Source organism: Meleagris gallopavo, chromosome 6 (assembly GCF_000146605.3).
Source record: "Meleagris gallopavo isolate NT-WF06-2002-E0010 breed Aviagen turkey brand Nicholas breeding stock chromosome 6, Turkey_5.1, whole genome shotgun sequence".
Taxonomy (NCBI): domain Eukaryota; kingdom Metazoa; phylum Chordata; class Aves; order Galliformes; family Phasianidae; genus Meleagris; species Meleagris gallopavo.
In genome coordinates, this window is record NC_015016.2 from 8303920 (window position 1) to 8318621 (window position 14702).

The following is a 14702-nucleotide window of genomic DNA, read 5'->3' on the forward strand; positions in this document are numbered from 1 at the left end:
TGCAGTTTCCTTTCAAATCCACCCCCATCCTGCCCTGTTCATACAGTGCTTCTTCAGCTTCATACTTTTTACAGCTTAATTTGCTTCAAAGAGTTTAATTCTGGAATAACTGGTCAAATGGCACATCTCTTCTACATGTCCATGTACTTCAACGACACATTTTCTGTCGTGTCTATTTAACAACTGTTATAGAATCAGAGAAGCATATTGTTTTTAGGTCGGAAGAGATCTTCAAGGGTCATCTGGTCCAACTCCCTGCAATGAACAGAGGCACGTACAGCTCCATCAGGCTCTTCTTCCCCTTTCCACAGAACAGAATAGGCATTAAATACCAATATTTTTGATGGCATGGTCCACAAAAACATGAGACAACACTGTCTTAATTTCTTAACTACATTTATAGCAGAGGAAGTAACTTGCCAAGATTAAACCATGAAGGCATTACAAAAATCCAGAGATATAAGATAGAAAGTCCTAGACATCCTCTCTTGCAATTCCACTTCCAAGCTCATGAGCTCATTCCCACCACCATTTCCTGCCTGATGTGCATGCATCAGTCTGGCAAAGAACTATGGTAAGAAACTCTTGGTTATTTCTAATCAAATCCTTGGAACTTTAACAATTCAGATTTGAATCTATTATTATAACGACTAGCAATTTTGAAATGTGCTTTAGTGATTGAGAAACATATGGAAGAGGATGTAACGGAAATTGATGCTCAGTGACCGTGCCTGGATTATAGAACAACGCACAGCATTCTTGCAGGGCTGTGCTCTCTCAGTTTTGCCTTTCAACTCCAACAAGGTCTTTCTGAGCACTGGTCTAATACACAAGCATTGCTCCATTTCCCAGCCCTTTTAAAACCTTTTCAAGCTATAGCCATTTCTGTTTTGCAGCCCAACACTTCAAGAAAACATCCACTTACATAAAGGAAATCCATAAAGGTTAAGAAATAATTACAGATCTGTGCTTAACTATTATAATTACAAATATACTTGGTGCACAAATCACCCTGTGCTCGTGCTTAGTGGTTTGAAAATTGGGCACACTTGGACAAATCAAATGAAGTGTAGGATGAAGACTATTGGGAAGTGATTAGCTGGTCCCTGTGTCCTGGAAGTCCTGCAGTGTGCTGTAAGGAAGTGCATCCCTAGAGCCAATGGCTGAATACTGTATTACAGGTTGCCTTCCTAGGACACTACAGACTTATTCTAGGAAAAAATAAATACTTCAATACTTCACTAAACTTGAAAATTATAGTGGCATAAAGAAAAAACATTTTCTTAGGCATGAGGCTTAACTGCATAGAAAAATGGCAGGAAAATTAGGCAAGTGGTGATGTTTTGGCTTGGAGATCTCTCTCTTCTATAATAGAGCTCTTGAATTCCATTAAGAGAAGCACAGCAGTTATTTTGGTTTTGAGCAAGCAAAGAGTAGAGTGAAACAATGCCCTTTCCCCATTCTATCCCTGCCCCAGGGCAGCTACACACTGTCCCCTGTTCAGGGCAGGCAGTGCAAACACAACCCAGCACAGCCTTATGGGGCTCCTCGTTGCCCTAACAGCTATGTTTAGTTGTGGGTATTTTCAGAATCAGGACTTTGTGTTGTAATCCATGTCACACAGCACCTGACTGGCAGATGTCTGAGTACACAGTGAGGCTTTGAGGAATTGGTAGCTTGGAAGTGCTGAAGATTTTTTAAGTGTCTGTTTTGATCACATTGCCTGTATTCCAAAAGTAAACATCTAACTACACCCACAGTTCTGGGCCAGCGGTAAGCCATTATTTGCATAAAAACAATCTAATTTTTAATGTTATAAAAATGGCAAGATCTTTAAAAATGTGACAGATCATTAATAAATTGCAATCCCAAGTCAACTTGCTTTAAAATCACTTAATAGATGAGATCTGATTTAGCTGACAATGAAATGAATTTTAGAATATGCAAAGTGTTGTTTTTTTTTAAAGTCTTGTTTTCATTTACGATTGCTTGTATGTGTTTATTTCGATTTACTAACTAAAAAAGCATGTCTGCATTCTGTTCCTGGCTGAATTCCCCTGAATAGTTCTCTCGTTCAGAACACCATTGGCCTGGCTTGTTGGTTCAGTGATCAGCATGACTTTAGAATCAATGTAACACAGGAGAGGGTTTACATTACTGCTGCCACAAAATGTAATCAACTGCCTAGCATATTTGTCTGAAGAATTATTAAAGCATAGAATGCAAATTGGCAGAAATAGAAGTATAATTCTGGTAAAATCATCAAAGGATGCAATAACTGAGTTAGAAAATGCAGTGACAGATCTAATTAACGAACTAAATTACAATTCAGTCCAAAAATAATTGTCATTAGAAGTAAAATCACATTTCTGTCTGAAGCGTCTCAGCATGTTTGCCATAGTGATTGGTAAAACTAGAAAGAAGCCCACTCTCATTATTTTTTTAATGCAATTATTACACACAAAAATCAGTCATGAAATCGAATATGCCAGTTTAGCAAACCATTCCCAGTTACAAGCCCTCCCTCTCACACCACAAGGCAGGGGGTTAGGGGAGAGCTGCTGGCTTGCAGTGCTCTCCTTTTGTGCTCATGTTGGGGTCAGTGCTATTTTAGGACCGACTCCTTCCTCCCAAAGCTTCTTCGTTTTCTGAATCAAAACAACAGAGCGGTTAATTTCAATATTCACCTAATCTGCATATTTGAGTCAGTTGGAAGCTAGAAAACAAAAGGAAAATACTACCAGGACATGTGCCCGTTGCAGTTTAAGTTGGGCTGCCTTTAATATAAGCTGAAGAGCTTTTGTATTAACCTCTAACAAAGGGTAATACAGCCGCTGAGCTGATTACTTAAGCAACTTCTGGATATATTCACACAACAAATTTGAATTCTAAGTGTTTTGCATACTGTTTCCACTTATATAATTGTCCGCTGGCCCTTATCATTATTTATTATGCAAAACTGAGCTTTTTTTTGAAGCGTGAAGAATGAAGCAATTTAGTATGCAAACAGTTAAAACTCTCATGTGGATTCTGATTTCGTATGTGTTGATAAATTCACTTACGATGACTGACAGTGTGAGATTTTTTGGGGTCATATCGGTCACTCTTTCCATGACACTGATGAAAATGATAAACTAAATGCCAGAAGTGTCCCTGGCGCATCATAGGATGAAATGTGTAAAATGTCAGTGTCTAGCCGATGTCTATTAATAACTAAATATGATTGCGTGTAATGAGCAGAGATTTTCATGTTGATTGAAGTATGATTTCTTTTGATCTTCCAGATGTTGCTGCTTAGAAATTCATATTGCTCTTTTGCTGCTAAATGCATAATGACCTTTTAAAACCTTTTAACTGTTAAAAACCCTATTATTTTCAACCACAAAGTCAAGCTTCGAGCTTTTTTGTATTGGTTGGAAGTTCGTTTCTTCTTCCTTTCTCACCTATCATTTTCTCTTTCTCTGGTCCCCTCTTCCTCTCTCCTTGCTCTGCCCTTCTAATGCATTTCTACCTTTCCTACAGGTAGGTCTAATACAGATCTCTAGCAAAGTTCATGACAGCACACTGACTCCTCAGAGGCAGACGTGGCACATGAAATCTGGACCCCATCGCTCCTTGTGCCATCACTACTCCCTCACAGAATTTGACCCAACCAGCTATTTCACGCGAATACATAGTCACCTCACTTCTGAGGTAAAAAAGACACAAAGGCAGGTGTCAGAAACAAAGAGTCTTGTAGCTGATGTTGATAGCAGAGTGATTTGCTCCAAAGAAAGGAATTGCAGAGCATTGTAAGATTTCTGCATGAATAATGCATTTGTGTCGCTCATTTTTGGGCTTAGTCACACCCTGCCTTCCACATTTGGCCCTTTATAGTTGCACCTGTGCATGAATGATGACTGGCTGAGAGCTAGCAAGAACAAAACGAGTCCTGGGGTACAGGCAGGAGCAGCAGTGTAAGCTTCCCTTCATTATTCAGCCTTTGTGCCACCCCGCAGTAGCGGAAGGCTGCCTCTGGCCTTCATGACTCAGCTGTGTTAGTGCAGGGAGCTGCATCTGCACTGTTTTAAGCTCTTCGCTCATTCAGTGGCCGGCCGCTGTAGAAAGCCAGCACAGGAGGGTCCCATTGCTTATGGCAGTGCTGGCTGTATGAGCTTTAGGGTGCTTGAAGACCTCTGGGCAGGCCCCTCAAGGCCCAGGATCTGTCCCTGCACTGCTCTGTCCCTACATCACTCTGACGTAGGCCATGCAGGCCCTCTAGCCCAGCCCTCATCTCCAAGCAGGGCCAGCACTCCTGTGAGACTTATTTTGCCCCTCCCATTTACAGTACCAAACCCTCTTCATAGCCTTATTTGGAGCAAACATTCTGTCTTCAAGCAGTATTTACTCCTGGAAATTAACACAAGTATGAATCTGCTTGGAACAGTATGACCAGCTCCCTGAAAAAGGCCATATATCCTATCCCATTACTTCTGAACCATCCTTTGGGCCCACTGCCATCCTGCCTAGGAAGGTTCACTGCCTCTGGATGCTAGTAATGATGGGAGACTGCCAAGAGAAAGAGTGAGACCTAGGGCCAACCAGGGTGTAGTTTAGCCTCTGAAACAAGGACATGGCTCATGGATCTGTTTTAGTTGCTGTATAGCAGGGCAGGAAAATGTATTACTTCTTCACAGGCAGCATACAGATGGAAAAGACGTTAAAAAGTAGCAAAGCTACCATCTCACAAGGTTTTTTACACGTGGGCAGTCTATAAGAAATGATTCTGGTTTTAATCACAGACATTGTGGCAAATATGCCACACAGAGTCAGACTCAAGAAGATCCTAGGCTCCTGGAGGACCAGATCAAGTCTCCCATAGCAAAGCAAAGTGGTTGCTGCACCAGATTCTGCCAGATTTTTTTGTGTTCACAGGTGAAAAATGCTGCCTGCTGCATAGCATCTTTGCAATATCTTCATTGCAAAGATGGCACTTTGTGTTCATGGCTACATCTTTTTACCAAATTTCATTTGTATCTGTTTGTCTATAATGCAGTAGTGACAGTCCAGGGACCCTACTGCTATCAGCTGCTTCTGGTTCCTGTGCAATGTACTGTGTCATTCATTATATATGCTGGCCCCATCTGGTCTGACAAGGCTTCTCCATCCTCAGAAGCGATTACAAATAATAATGATGACAAAACCCAGAGAATTTTTTTGCTTTATTTTGAAAATGATTGTTTTGTGTTGCATGATGGAACCTCCTGCATATCTCTAGGGGCACCTGGCAACCATTTGCTAACCTCCTGCCATCAGATCCATATCAAGCAAGGGCATCCGGAAGCTCATTTGGGTGGGAGCTGCTCTTTCACCATCCCTGCTGGCCTTCCATGGCCAGAGGTGAGGCTGTGCATGCGATGGATTCATGACCATTGCAATGAGAGAAACTATTTAAATATATTGTAAAGGTTTCATTTGTGTGCTGCCAAAATATTAAAAGAAAAGCTGATGCTAATACTGTATCAACCAGCAACATTGCATAATTAAGCATGCATTATTTGCAGTTGATGTTTGTCTGTTTAATAGAATTAAGGATAATTAAGAGAAAACAGAGAGGAGACATCATTGCAAAATATAACCAAAGGAAGAGAAACAGTCAGTGAAAGCAATGTCTCTGAGTAGAACCGTTATCCTGTGTGTAGTTTGCTCCTTAGTTTCCTTGATGGATCACTTAATAGTATGCATTATATATATATATATATATGCACACACATATATTCACACACACATATATGGATTAAGTGAAAAAGTGACAGAGCATGATTGGGGCACATTAGGATTTTAATTACTCTGTTTAGAGGCGACACTAAAATTTTGAGACCGCAGAAACATTTGCCACAGAGCTAAGGTAGACACATTCCAAGTTTATCTCATCCAATATTCTTTCCTTTTGCTTACGATAAAGCCTTTATGATTGTTCATGTCTGATCACATTCCCCATTCTCCTTACCCTGAAGCTAACATCTCTGAATTGACCGGGGTGGATCCCAAGGATGTTAAATGCAGGTTTGGCCACACAGATTTTACTACAGGAGGGGAAGTGCACTAATGGTTTGTGACCTCGTCAGCTCAGTAAAAGCGTCTACTTTTGGTGTCCCACCTTGATGCTAAGTTTACTCCTGACTGTAATGTATGTTGTAAAAAGCATTCTTCTGTTGATGGGTCTCTCTTTGCTTTAAGGATCTATTTCTTTAATGAAAATCAGTAGGGACAGCAGAGGGAGTGTGGCTAACAACATATATACTTGAAACATTCAGAGCTCTGAATATATCACCAGCATGGGCCAGAATGGCCTGGGGAACATCTGCACTTCAGCTTTGCTCAACAAAGACAAATATGTCTCACTCAGTGCTTCGCTCTTGTATTAGTTTCCATATTGGTAGAAATAATTCAATGTATCTTGGTAATTTTGTTAAGGCAGGCTCACCGGCTCCCCCATCTCAGATTCAATAGTAATTGGGTTGATATTACCTGCAGGTATCTTTGTTAGAAGATGCTGTTAATATCACTACTCCAGAAGCTTTATCAATACGTTAATTGGTGCTAGAAACTTGACAGCCTGCCCTTATGAGTATCTGGCTTAGAGCAACCTGAAACAGAAATTATTATTTGAATTATTTTTATTTTGGAAGTTAATGCACTATAGTGAGACTGTAAGAGGCAGCATCCTTAGATGGCACCCTGCTTTGATGAATGGATACCTAATGCAATCACTATTTTTATTTGTTCCTGTAGTAAAGGCACACCCAGGGGCTTTGGTGAGGATTAGGGGCTCAGTGCTCAGTACCATGTACAAATCTTGCAATCGAATGTGGATTCATATATAAGAAAATGAAACCAGCCATTGCCTTTCCGAAAAATTGAATTCCCTTCCCCACAGGTCAATAATGCAAGCTCAGACAATGGCGGTTGAAAAAGGTAGCTGCCACAGCACACGAGGGAGCTTCCTTGGGAATGTCCCACATCTCCACAAGGCTCCAGCAAGATGAGTCTTGGCACCTGGACAGAGCTTTGGGAAAAACAGTGCTCTGAAAAAGAATCTTACCCCTCTGTCTTCATTCTTCCAGGGCTGCCCTTACAGACTGGCACAGTTGTTTTTCTGCAGCAGCTGGGGCTGGCCCAACTGCATTGCTCTACTGACCGGCTGCTTGTGCAAGGTCTGTGGCATAGCACTGTCCCGGTGCCCAGTCTGGCCAGTTGCTATCTGCAGAGCTACTGGCGGAGACTCTAGGAATCAACCATTCCTGGTTCTGGGGTCAGCCTCCTGCTTCCCTTCTCCTGAGCAACAACCAAAGCAGCTGGTCCTGCTCTTCTTCCCAAGCTATCTCCCTTCTCACGTGGTCCAGCATCTCCTGTTCCCCACTCACAGCATTTGGGCAGATGGTCCAGCAGCCCAGAAAGAACTTAGAAAAAGCAATTTTTCCCTAAACTGGTGTCTCCCAGCTTTTCTCTCCTACGTCCCTCCCCTAAATATTCCTTTTTTTTCCCCCTGCCTTTGCAGAACTGAATTTTACCAGCCTCGAGCTGGCTCTGCACTCCTCAGCTCTGCTGGGAGCTGATCTCAAAGTGCACCTTTTCTGCTGGATTTTGCAGAGTTCTCTAAGATCTGGTCCCCATGGGCTGTTGGGATAATCTCAAAAGGGTAATGAGGACTACTGCCAGCAGCCTGAGCCCAACTGGTTTAATTAGCATACACAGTTGAAATTTAGGAACCTGGGATGAAGAAAAAAGAGAGGGAGACATCCACTTAAATCTCTTTGTTAGGCAGTGGCATAGGAAGTTACAAAGACTTGCAGTGCAGAGGTTGCTTCTATTTGCCTTGCTTGGGGAAGGATGGGGCGCAGTGTAAGGAAAAGGAGCCACTGTAAATGTTAGTTGTTTTCATCCCTTTGAAATCTGCTAAATCTGCTTTTCTAAGAAGTGGGAGCATAGTACTAGTGGTGCCATTTCCTACGTTTTAAACTATGCAGCAGTAGAGTCCAGGATTGGGAATATCTAACTTGACTTTCTTCAGCCCGAGGTGGAAATGTTCTCCCATTTCCAAGACCAGCAGAGCACCCTGTATCCTGGATGAGAGCACCCACCTCTTCTTTTCAAGCCAAGCCATGAAAGCAAAGGAGAACCAAGCAGCAGCCAGGTGAGGCATTCGTCAGACATGCAAAAGCAGTGTTGCATTTGGCCATCCCACTGTGTCTTTATCCAGCAACGCTCGCCTTCAACAGCAGAGACACTCCAAAGTGATGCAGCTGTACCAGCCATAGGGAATTCACCCTGGTGATACCAGGAGAAATTCCAACTCATCTCCAGGACACTGAGGCAGAGTGTAGGAGCCAGTATGCCTCCTCTAGGGTTGCTTTGGGAAAGGCTGGCCCAGCTGGACTGCAGTGGTAGGGATTGCAGGAAAGAGCCTGAAAAACATTCAAGCTAAAACTGCACGGTTTTAGATAGCAAATGTCCAAATGTGATTGTTATAAAGGAAGAGTTCCGTCCAGCTGGACCAACATCTGGTATTTGTAAGCCAGTGTTTGTATGTGTTATGTTTATTCACATCATTCCCCAACGTCCCAGTTCCTAGATTGGTGTGAGGATAGCTCCTCGGAAATTAATAACTGTTAGGGCTCTGTGGCTCAGTGAATTGTTTACTTCCTCATATCATTAATACTATCCTTGTAAGGGGAAGGAGTGTTGAAAATAATAAACACTGTTCATTAATATTCTGAAGACTAGGCAGCAGAGGCAAGAGGACTGCCAGCTATCGTGGGCCCTCAAACACAGCTTGCAGCTGGTGCTTCGCTCCGTATTTGTGTCTTTTCTCGTCACCATAATGAAAAAGTGCTATCAGTAAGCAAGCCGAAGTTTGCTCCTCTTTTGGCATAGCGACTTTTCTGGTGTCTGTCTCTCTCAGTACACGCACTGTGTCTACGCTGTTGACAAAACACTCCGGGTTTCACAGGTGTGGGTGATGCATCTGCTGGGCAGCAGCCCCTACGAGCGCAGGTCTCAGTAGGTGGCACTGTTCGCTCTGAGTTCCGGAGCAGGCGTGAGTTCCAGCGGGGCTGCAGGGGGCGGGCAGCCGGCAGTGCCCTGCTCCAGGTTAGCGGGTGGGGGGTTCCTCTGCGAACTGGCCCTGGCTGGGAGAAAGGCTAACCTTGGCATTGTGCTTAAAATTCACTTCGTGTCAGTTCAGTCTGTTTGTGTAAATTCCTTTTGTACGTTCAACAGTGCGTTGTGTTGTATCGCTTTTACTTTCTAGCGTGGATGCTGCTGCCTGCTACTCAGTATATTGCATTAACTAGTTACTGCTGCCTATCCCAGAGATAGCTGAATTCCTGTGGCAGAAACGAGATGTGTCCCTATGTATTCATCCTTGAAGTACTTGATGGGAGCATATAAACAGGAGGGGGAATGGCTGTTTATGAGGGTGGATAGTGATAAGACAAGGGGGTATGGTTTTAAACTGAGACAGGGGAGGTTTAGGTGAGATATTAGGAGGAAGTTTTTCACACAGAAGGTGGTGACGCACTGGAACAGGTTGCCCAAGGAGGCTGTGGATGCCCCATCCCTGGAGGCATTCAAGGCCAGGCTGGAGGTGGCTCTGGGCAGCCTGGTCTGGTGGTTGGTGACCCTGCACATAGCAGGGAGTTGAAACTAGATGATCTTCGAGGTCCTTTTCAACCCAGGCCATTCTATCATTCTATGATTCCTCCCTCACAATGTTGAATCTTAATTAATTGCCACTTATAAAGTGCTTTGTGGTCCCTGGAGGAGGAAACAAACAAACAAATGAACACACCCCACCAAACAAAAAAGCACAACTGTATGCAAGTGCAAAGTATTGTTAATAGTTATTTTAGCACTTTTAAAGCGCTAAAAAGACCCAGCCCTAAAAACCAGCCACAAAAAATGCTCTAATTCTGAATTCTGCATGAGAAAACTTGAGGTCACAAGGGAATTTGAAAGGTTCCTAATTAGGCAGAATTCACAAGGCAGACAAAAAGCTAAAAGACAAAGGTTAGACAAAAGAGGCAAGAATATATTCCATATGAATCCGAAAGAGAATTAGAGAAATGCAGTAGCAGAAGGGTACTTGGTGCACACTGCAGAGTGGCTGCAGGGAGATGAAGGCACACCAGCACTCATTGCACTGGTAAATGCACGATGTGAGCTCAAGCTTGTGTTTGCTCCAGCAACCTGCTCTGGGTAGCACCAGGATCTGCTTGGTCCCTTTTGTTTAGCTGCTATCGCAATGGCAGAGCTGGGGAATTCTTATGACACTGCACTACAGTAGGGAGTGGCTGTCTGTGTGTTGCTGACTGCCCACAGAGTGTTTGGATATTGCACTTCCCTCCCTCTTTTTTTGTTGTTGTTATTATTAATAAGTCGTGGAGTGAAGGAACAAATGGTTAAAAACATGAACTTGGAGTCGGCAGAAAGCAGCAGACCTGGGGCTGGGTTAACAGGGACAGCTTTATTTTGTAAGCCCAAATGTGAATCTCTTCTTTCCTCCTATCTCCTCTGAGGTAGCACTCAATTCCCTAAAAGTCAAAGTTTCCACTGGTAAAGTTTGCCAGGGGCTGTGGTATTGAGCTTGTGTAGATCTCCTGCAAAGTGCTGACTGAGATGCCTGACATCTGTTCCACCAATGCATTTTTCCTTGCCTAGATGAAGGAATACTGCAGCCATACCTGGAGCTGCTATCCCTCACCTCCCTGCACCTTCTCACAGCAAACACTCCTCCCTTCCACTAGGTCCTCTCCCAGTGGGCAGGGAACACCATGAGGCAAACTCCTGCTCTGCCGTTCCAGGTCAGGATCTCACAGCCAAATCTCCCCTCTTTCTGGACACTTTCTACTCAATGCAATACTGAGTTTGGCAGGATGAGACAGTCCCAGTCTATCACACAATTGTTATTTCCCATTTCATAGGAGATCCTACCTGTACACGTGTAATTTAGCATTCAGAAAATTAGGGTTCCAGCCCTCCCTCTCCCCCTGGTGCATGTCAGGATCCAGCCCCCAAGGCCGTAGAATCAATTCCTTACATTTTCTTGCTCCCTGTGACTTAATGAATATTTATGTCTTTATTGCAGCGTGGAATAGCTCAGGTCCCATGAGCACAGCAAGAAGGGGGAATGTTTGATTTGTAAGCCCGAGATAGGGAGCTGCAGCAGCTGAAATTCAGGTGCCGTGGAGACTTGCAGAGGGGAGGGGAGACCTGGACATCTCTGTAATTTAGGTAGCAAAGAGGCTTCGAGGAGAGCTGGTCTGCAAGTTAATGCACAAAACAGCAGTTAGGCACCCCAGCACCCTGATGAATCTAGTACCAGGGATTCTGGCACAATATTCAATCCATATCTACATATTTCTATTATTCGGAAAGATTCTGAGCTCCTCAGAAAATTAAGCACAAAGGGCCTACTTCTACATTCTGCTGTGATACCGCTCTTGATAAATATCACTGAAGTCGATCAGCAACACAGCACTTCACATCTGCCTTTCTGAGAAAAGGATTTGTTCCTTGCCTATCCGATAGCACTGTTGTCATCAGACTAATCCGAACGCCCCCAGAAGAACATCTCCTGTTTTGCAGTTGCTGTAGCATTTCCTCTTTGGACGTTTGCTGCATATCTGAAGAAAACAGAGAGCTTCTCCTGCCTTCTTTGGCTGATTCCACCTGTGTTCAGGATGCATGAGTCAGTGCTCATTTTGGGGGTGTAAAATACAGCAGGTAAGCTCAATATCCTTAACAGAATGTCTCAACTTATTCATAGGAGAGTAAAACATTTATTTGTTGGGGTTGAATTTTTGCAGGTTTTCAACGTTGGGTGTCCTGAAGAAAATATTAAGATCACAGCAATCAGCATTCACTGAGTGAGCACCCACTGCATGACAACCCAGGTGCTTCCTCAGATCAGGCTTCACAAGGCAGCTCAGCCTTGTGGCTCTCAGCCTGCTCAAGAGTATTCTCCTCACTGCAGATGTTGTGCTTTCCCTGGTCCCCTTGCATTCCACAGGCTCTTGTAACACTTGGGCTCACTGTGATTCAATTTGAGCCAATGCAAGGAACACAAGAGGGATGAGGCTATACCCCATGGCAGAGATCTGGGATCTTACCCATCTGCCTGTGGTCCTTCACCTTAGGGGTGAGCAGATGTCACTCTTCTACGTGACTCACTTCCATCAGAGCTCCTGTCCAGCCTGGCTACAACAAGCTAGACCCAAATGCTTTAATTACAGCATGCTGCCACTAAATAGACCACAAAGCAAAGGGGAGAAAGGACACCTAGGAAGTGGTACAGGCTGTGGCAGAACATGGGTTGCTTTCCCTCTGTGTTTGAGCCTAATTACTGTACTAAGAGTCTATCTCCAGTGGAGTCGTGGAGCCTTAAGGCTCTGTGCTGAAAGCAGGGTAAGTGCCAGTAGCAAAGCAACAGGGTACACAGCACCAGGACAACAAAAACATCTTCATGAAGGCAGTGACCTGCACAACTAATTAGCTCTGGTAGCAGCAGGACCCAGCTGTGATTCTGAACACAGATCTGAAGCTTGAAGAGACGCTGGGCAGCCACAAGCAGGTTGCAAGACTGTGCCAGAAGGGAATAGAGGAAAATTCTGCCACGGTGACATGAAACAGCTCTCCAAAGGTGTCTCGGGCTCTCGTGCCAGCTGGCTGAGTGGTGGCAGAGCCAAGCAATAGAGGCTAATTTCTAGGGAACATAAAGATATCTATGCTGAATATTAGAGCTTATGACCCATTATGTCTGTTTGCAGCCTTCACTTCACGGCCATACAGAGGCTCCAGTCTTCTGCCCTATGACCTCAGTCATCTGATGGAAAGTCACTTTCTTAGGATGAAATTGAGAGAGTATATTTTAGAAAATTCACTAGCTGGGATGAAGAAACTTCTGTTCTGCATTTTGCCATCTATCTTTGAGCACCAAACATGAAGCAGACAACCCAAATGGCAGATATTTTAGCCTTAACTCATTATAATCTTACACTGCAGCCTCCGTATTCTCTTGAATGCAGGAGGATGAGAATATAACTCTTTCCCCATTTCCACAGATCTGGTTCTCTGTTCATCATGTTCCTCTGGTTTTCCACTTCCATTTTCTACTTAGAGAAATAAGAACCATGAGGAACTTCAGTGCTAAATACTGATGTTTGCCCATGCACTCCAAATGCACTGATAGGTTATGAATGAAGATGGGTTCAGGTCAAACTGCTTTGCTCTCTTTGAAGATGATGTGCCTTTAGACTCACAAGATAAGACAATTCAAACTTGGCTTTGCCACTCCACGTACTCCTCCCTATGTTCTCACAGAAGCTTGTACAACTGTGTATTAATGTAAAAGGCACTTTCCTTCCTTTGATTATTTATGTAATCAGTAGGAAAAGAAACAACATGATGAACTAAACTCTGCGGGTCAGCCTCTGATCACTCTAATTTGAATTCTGGATGAAGAAATAATGTCACAGGCAGCCAGTATCCTGAAAGAGAAAATTCGTGGGGATGCTGACAAGGGACTGGCAGAGAGTTGTCACAGTAGACTTCTCTGGTTATTTGCTGTCTTTCTCCCTATGTGTTGTCTGGTCTTTTGCTTCTGAATTAGTAGCTTAGGCTTCCCTGCATGCAAGGCAGATGCCTAATTTGTGGATAACAACAGGAGTCATATCCAAAATAGATGCTAATCTGTTCAGACCTGTTAAAACTGAGAAACTTCTGGGTATGTCCAAAAATACATTAATTGCTGCAGGAACACTGATGCTTAAGGCTGTGATGACCACAGATGCTGAGGTCCCACCAGATTTCACGAAAGCAGTAGTTTAAAAGTGCTACTTTTGATGAACTTAAGATTCAAAATGATTTATGGTGGTATGGGCTTGTAAGTCTGAGCACTGGTGTTTTTGTCCAGCAAACATAGGATCATCTCTGCCTTGCCAGCTCCACAGTTTTGCTGGCTTCTTGCTGGAGGCAATGGGCTACAGCTTTGCAGCATTCAGGCTGCTGCAGCTCTCAGAAATCAATAGAAACCTCGGGGGCATCAGTTAGAAACAGAAAGTCCTACACACTGGACAGAATCATCCTTGGCATGGGAAAAGATGGCCTAAGCCTCAGCATTCCTGAAGATGCCCTGGAGGAAGTTGATGTTGACTGAATATGTGCCACTGTTGAGCTCTGACAGAGTGTTATTGTAGTGTCCTGGGCTACATTAAGAGAGCAGTGGAAGAACTCAGCAGTAAGGCTGTGCAACATCCGTGATTCAAGGTTTGCAAGTTTGAGCTACATAGAACCCTGAACCTGGTTAGATGGTGAGTAGGAGGATGGAGGCAAAAGACATCCAGAAGTCCCATCCAACCAACAGCTCTGTGATTCTGTGATTTGGACAATTCTGGGCATTTCAGTAGCTGTTATCTGTAACGCAAAAGCAGTTCCAGGCTTCTGAAATGACGATGAGTCAGACCAGAAAACTAGAACAAAAAAAATAAAATAAAATAAAAATAAAAAATTGGAGAGCAAAAGTTTGAAAAACTTGAAAAACCAGTATTCCAGAAGAGTGGATTAACTTTGTCCATAAGCTGGTTTAAGGCAAAGCACTGTGTGGTAACCAGTACATACAAATGGACCAACTGTGCACCTCCTGTCATGTTACAAAGAGCTAG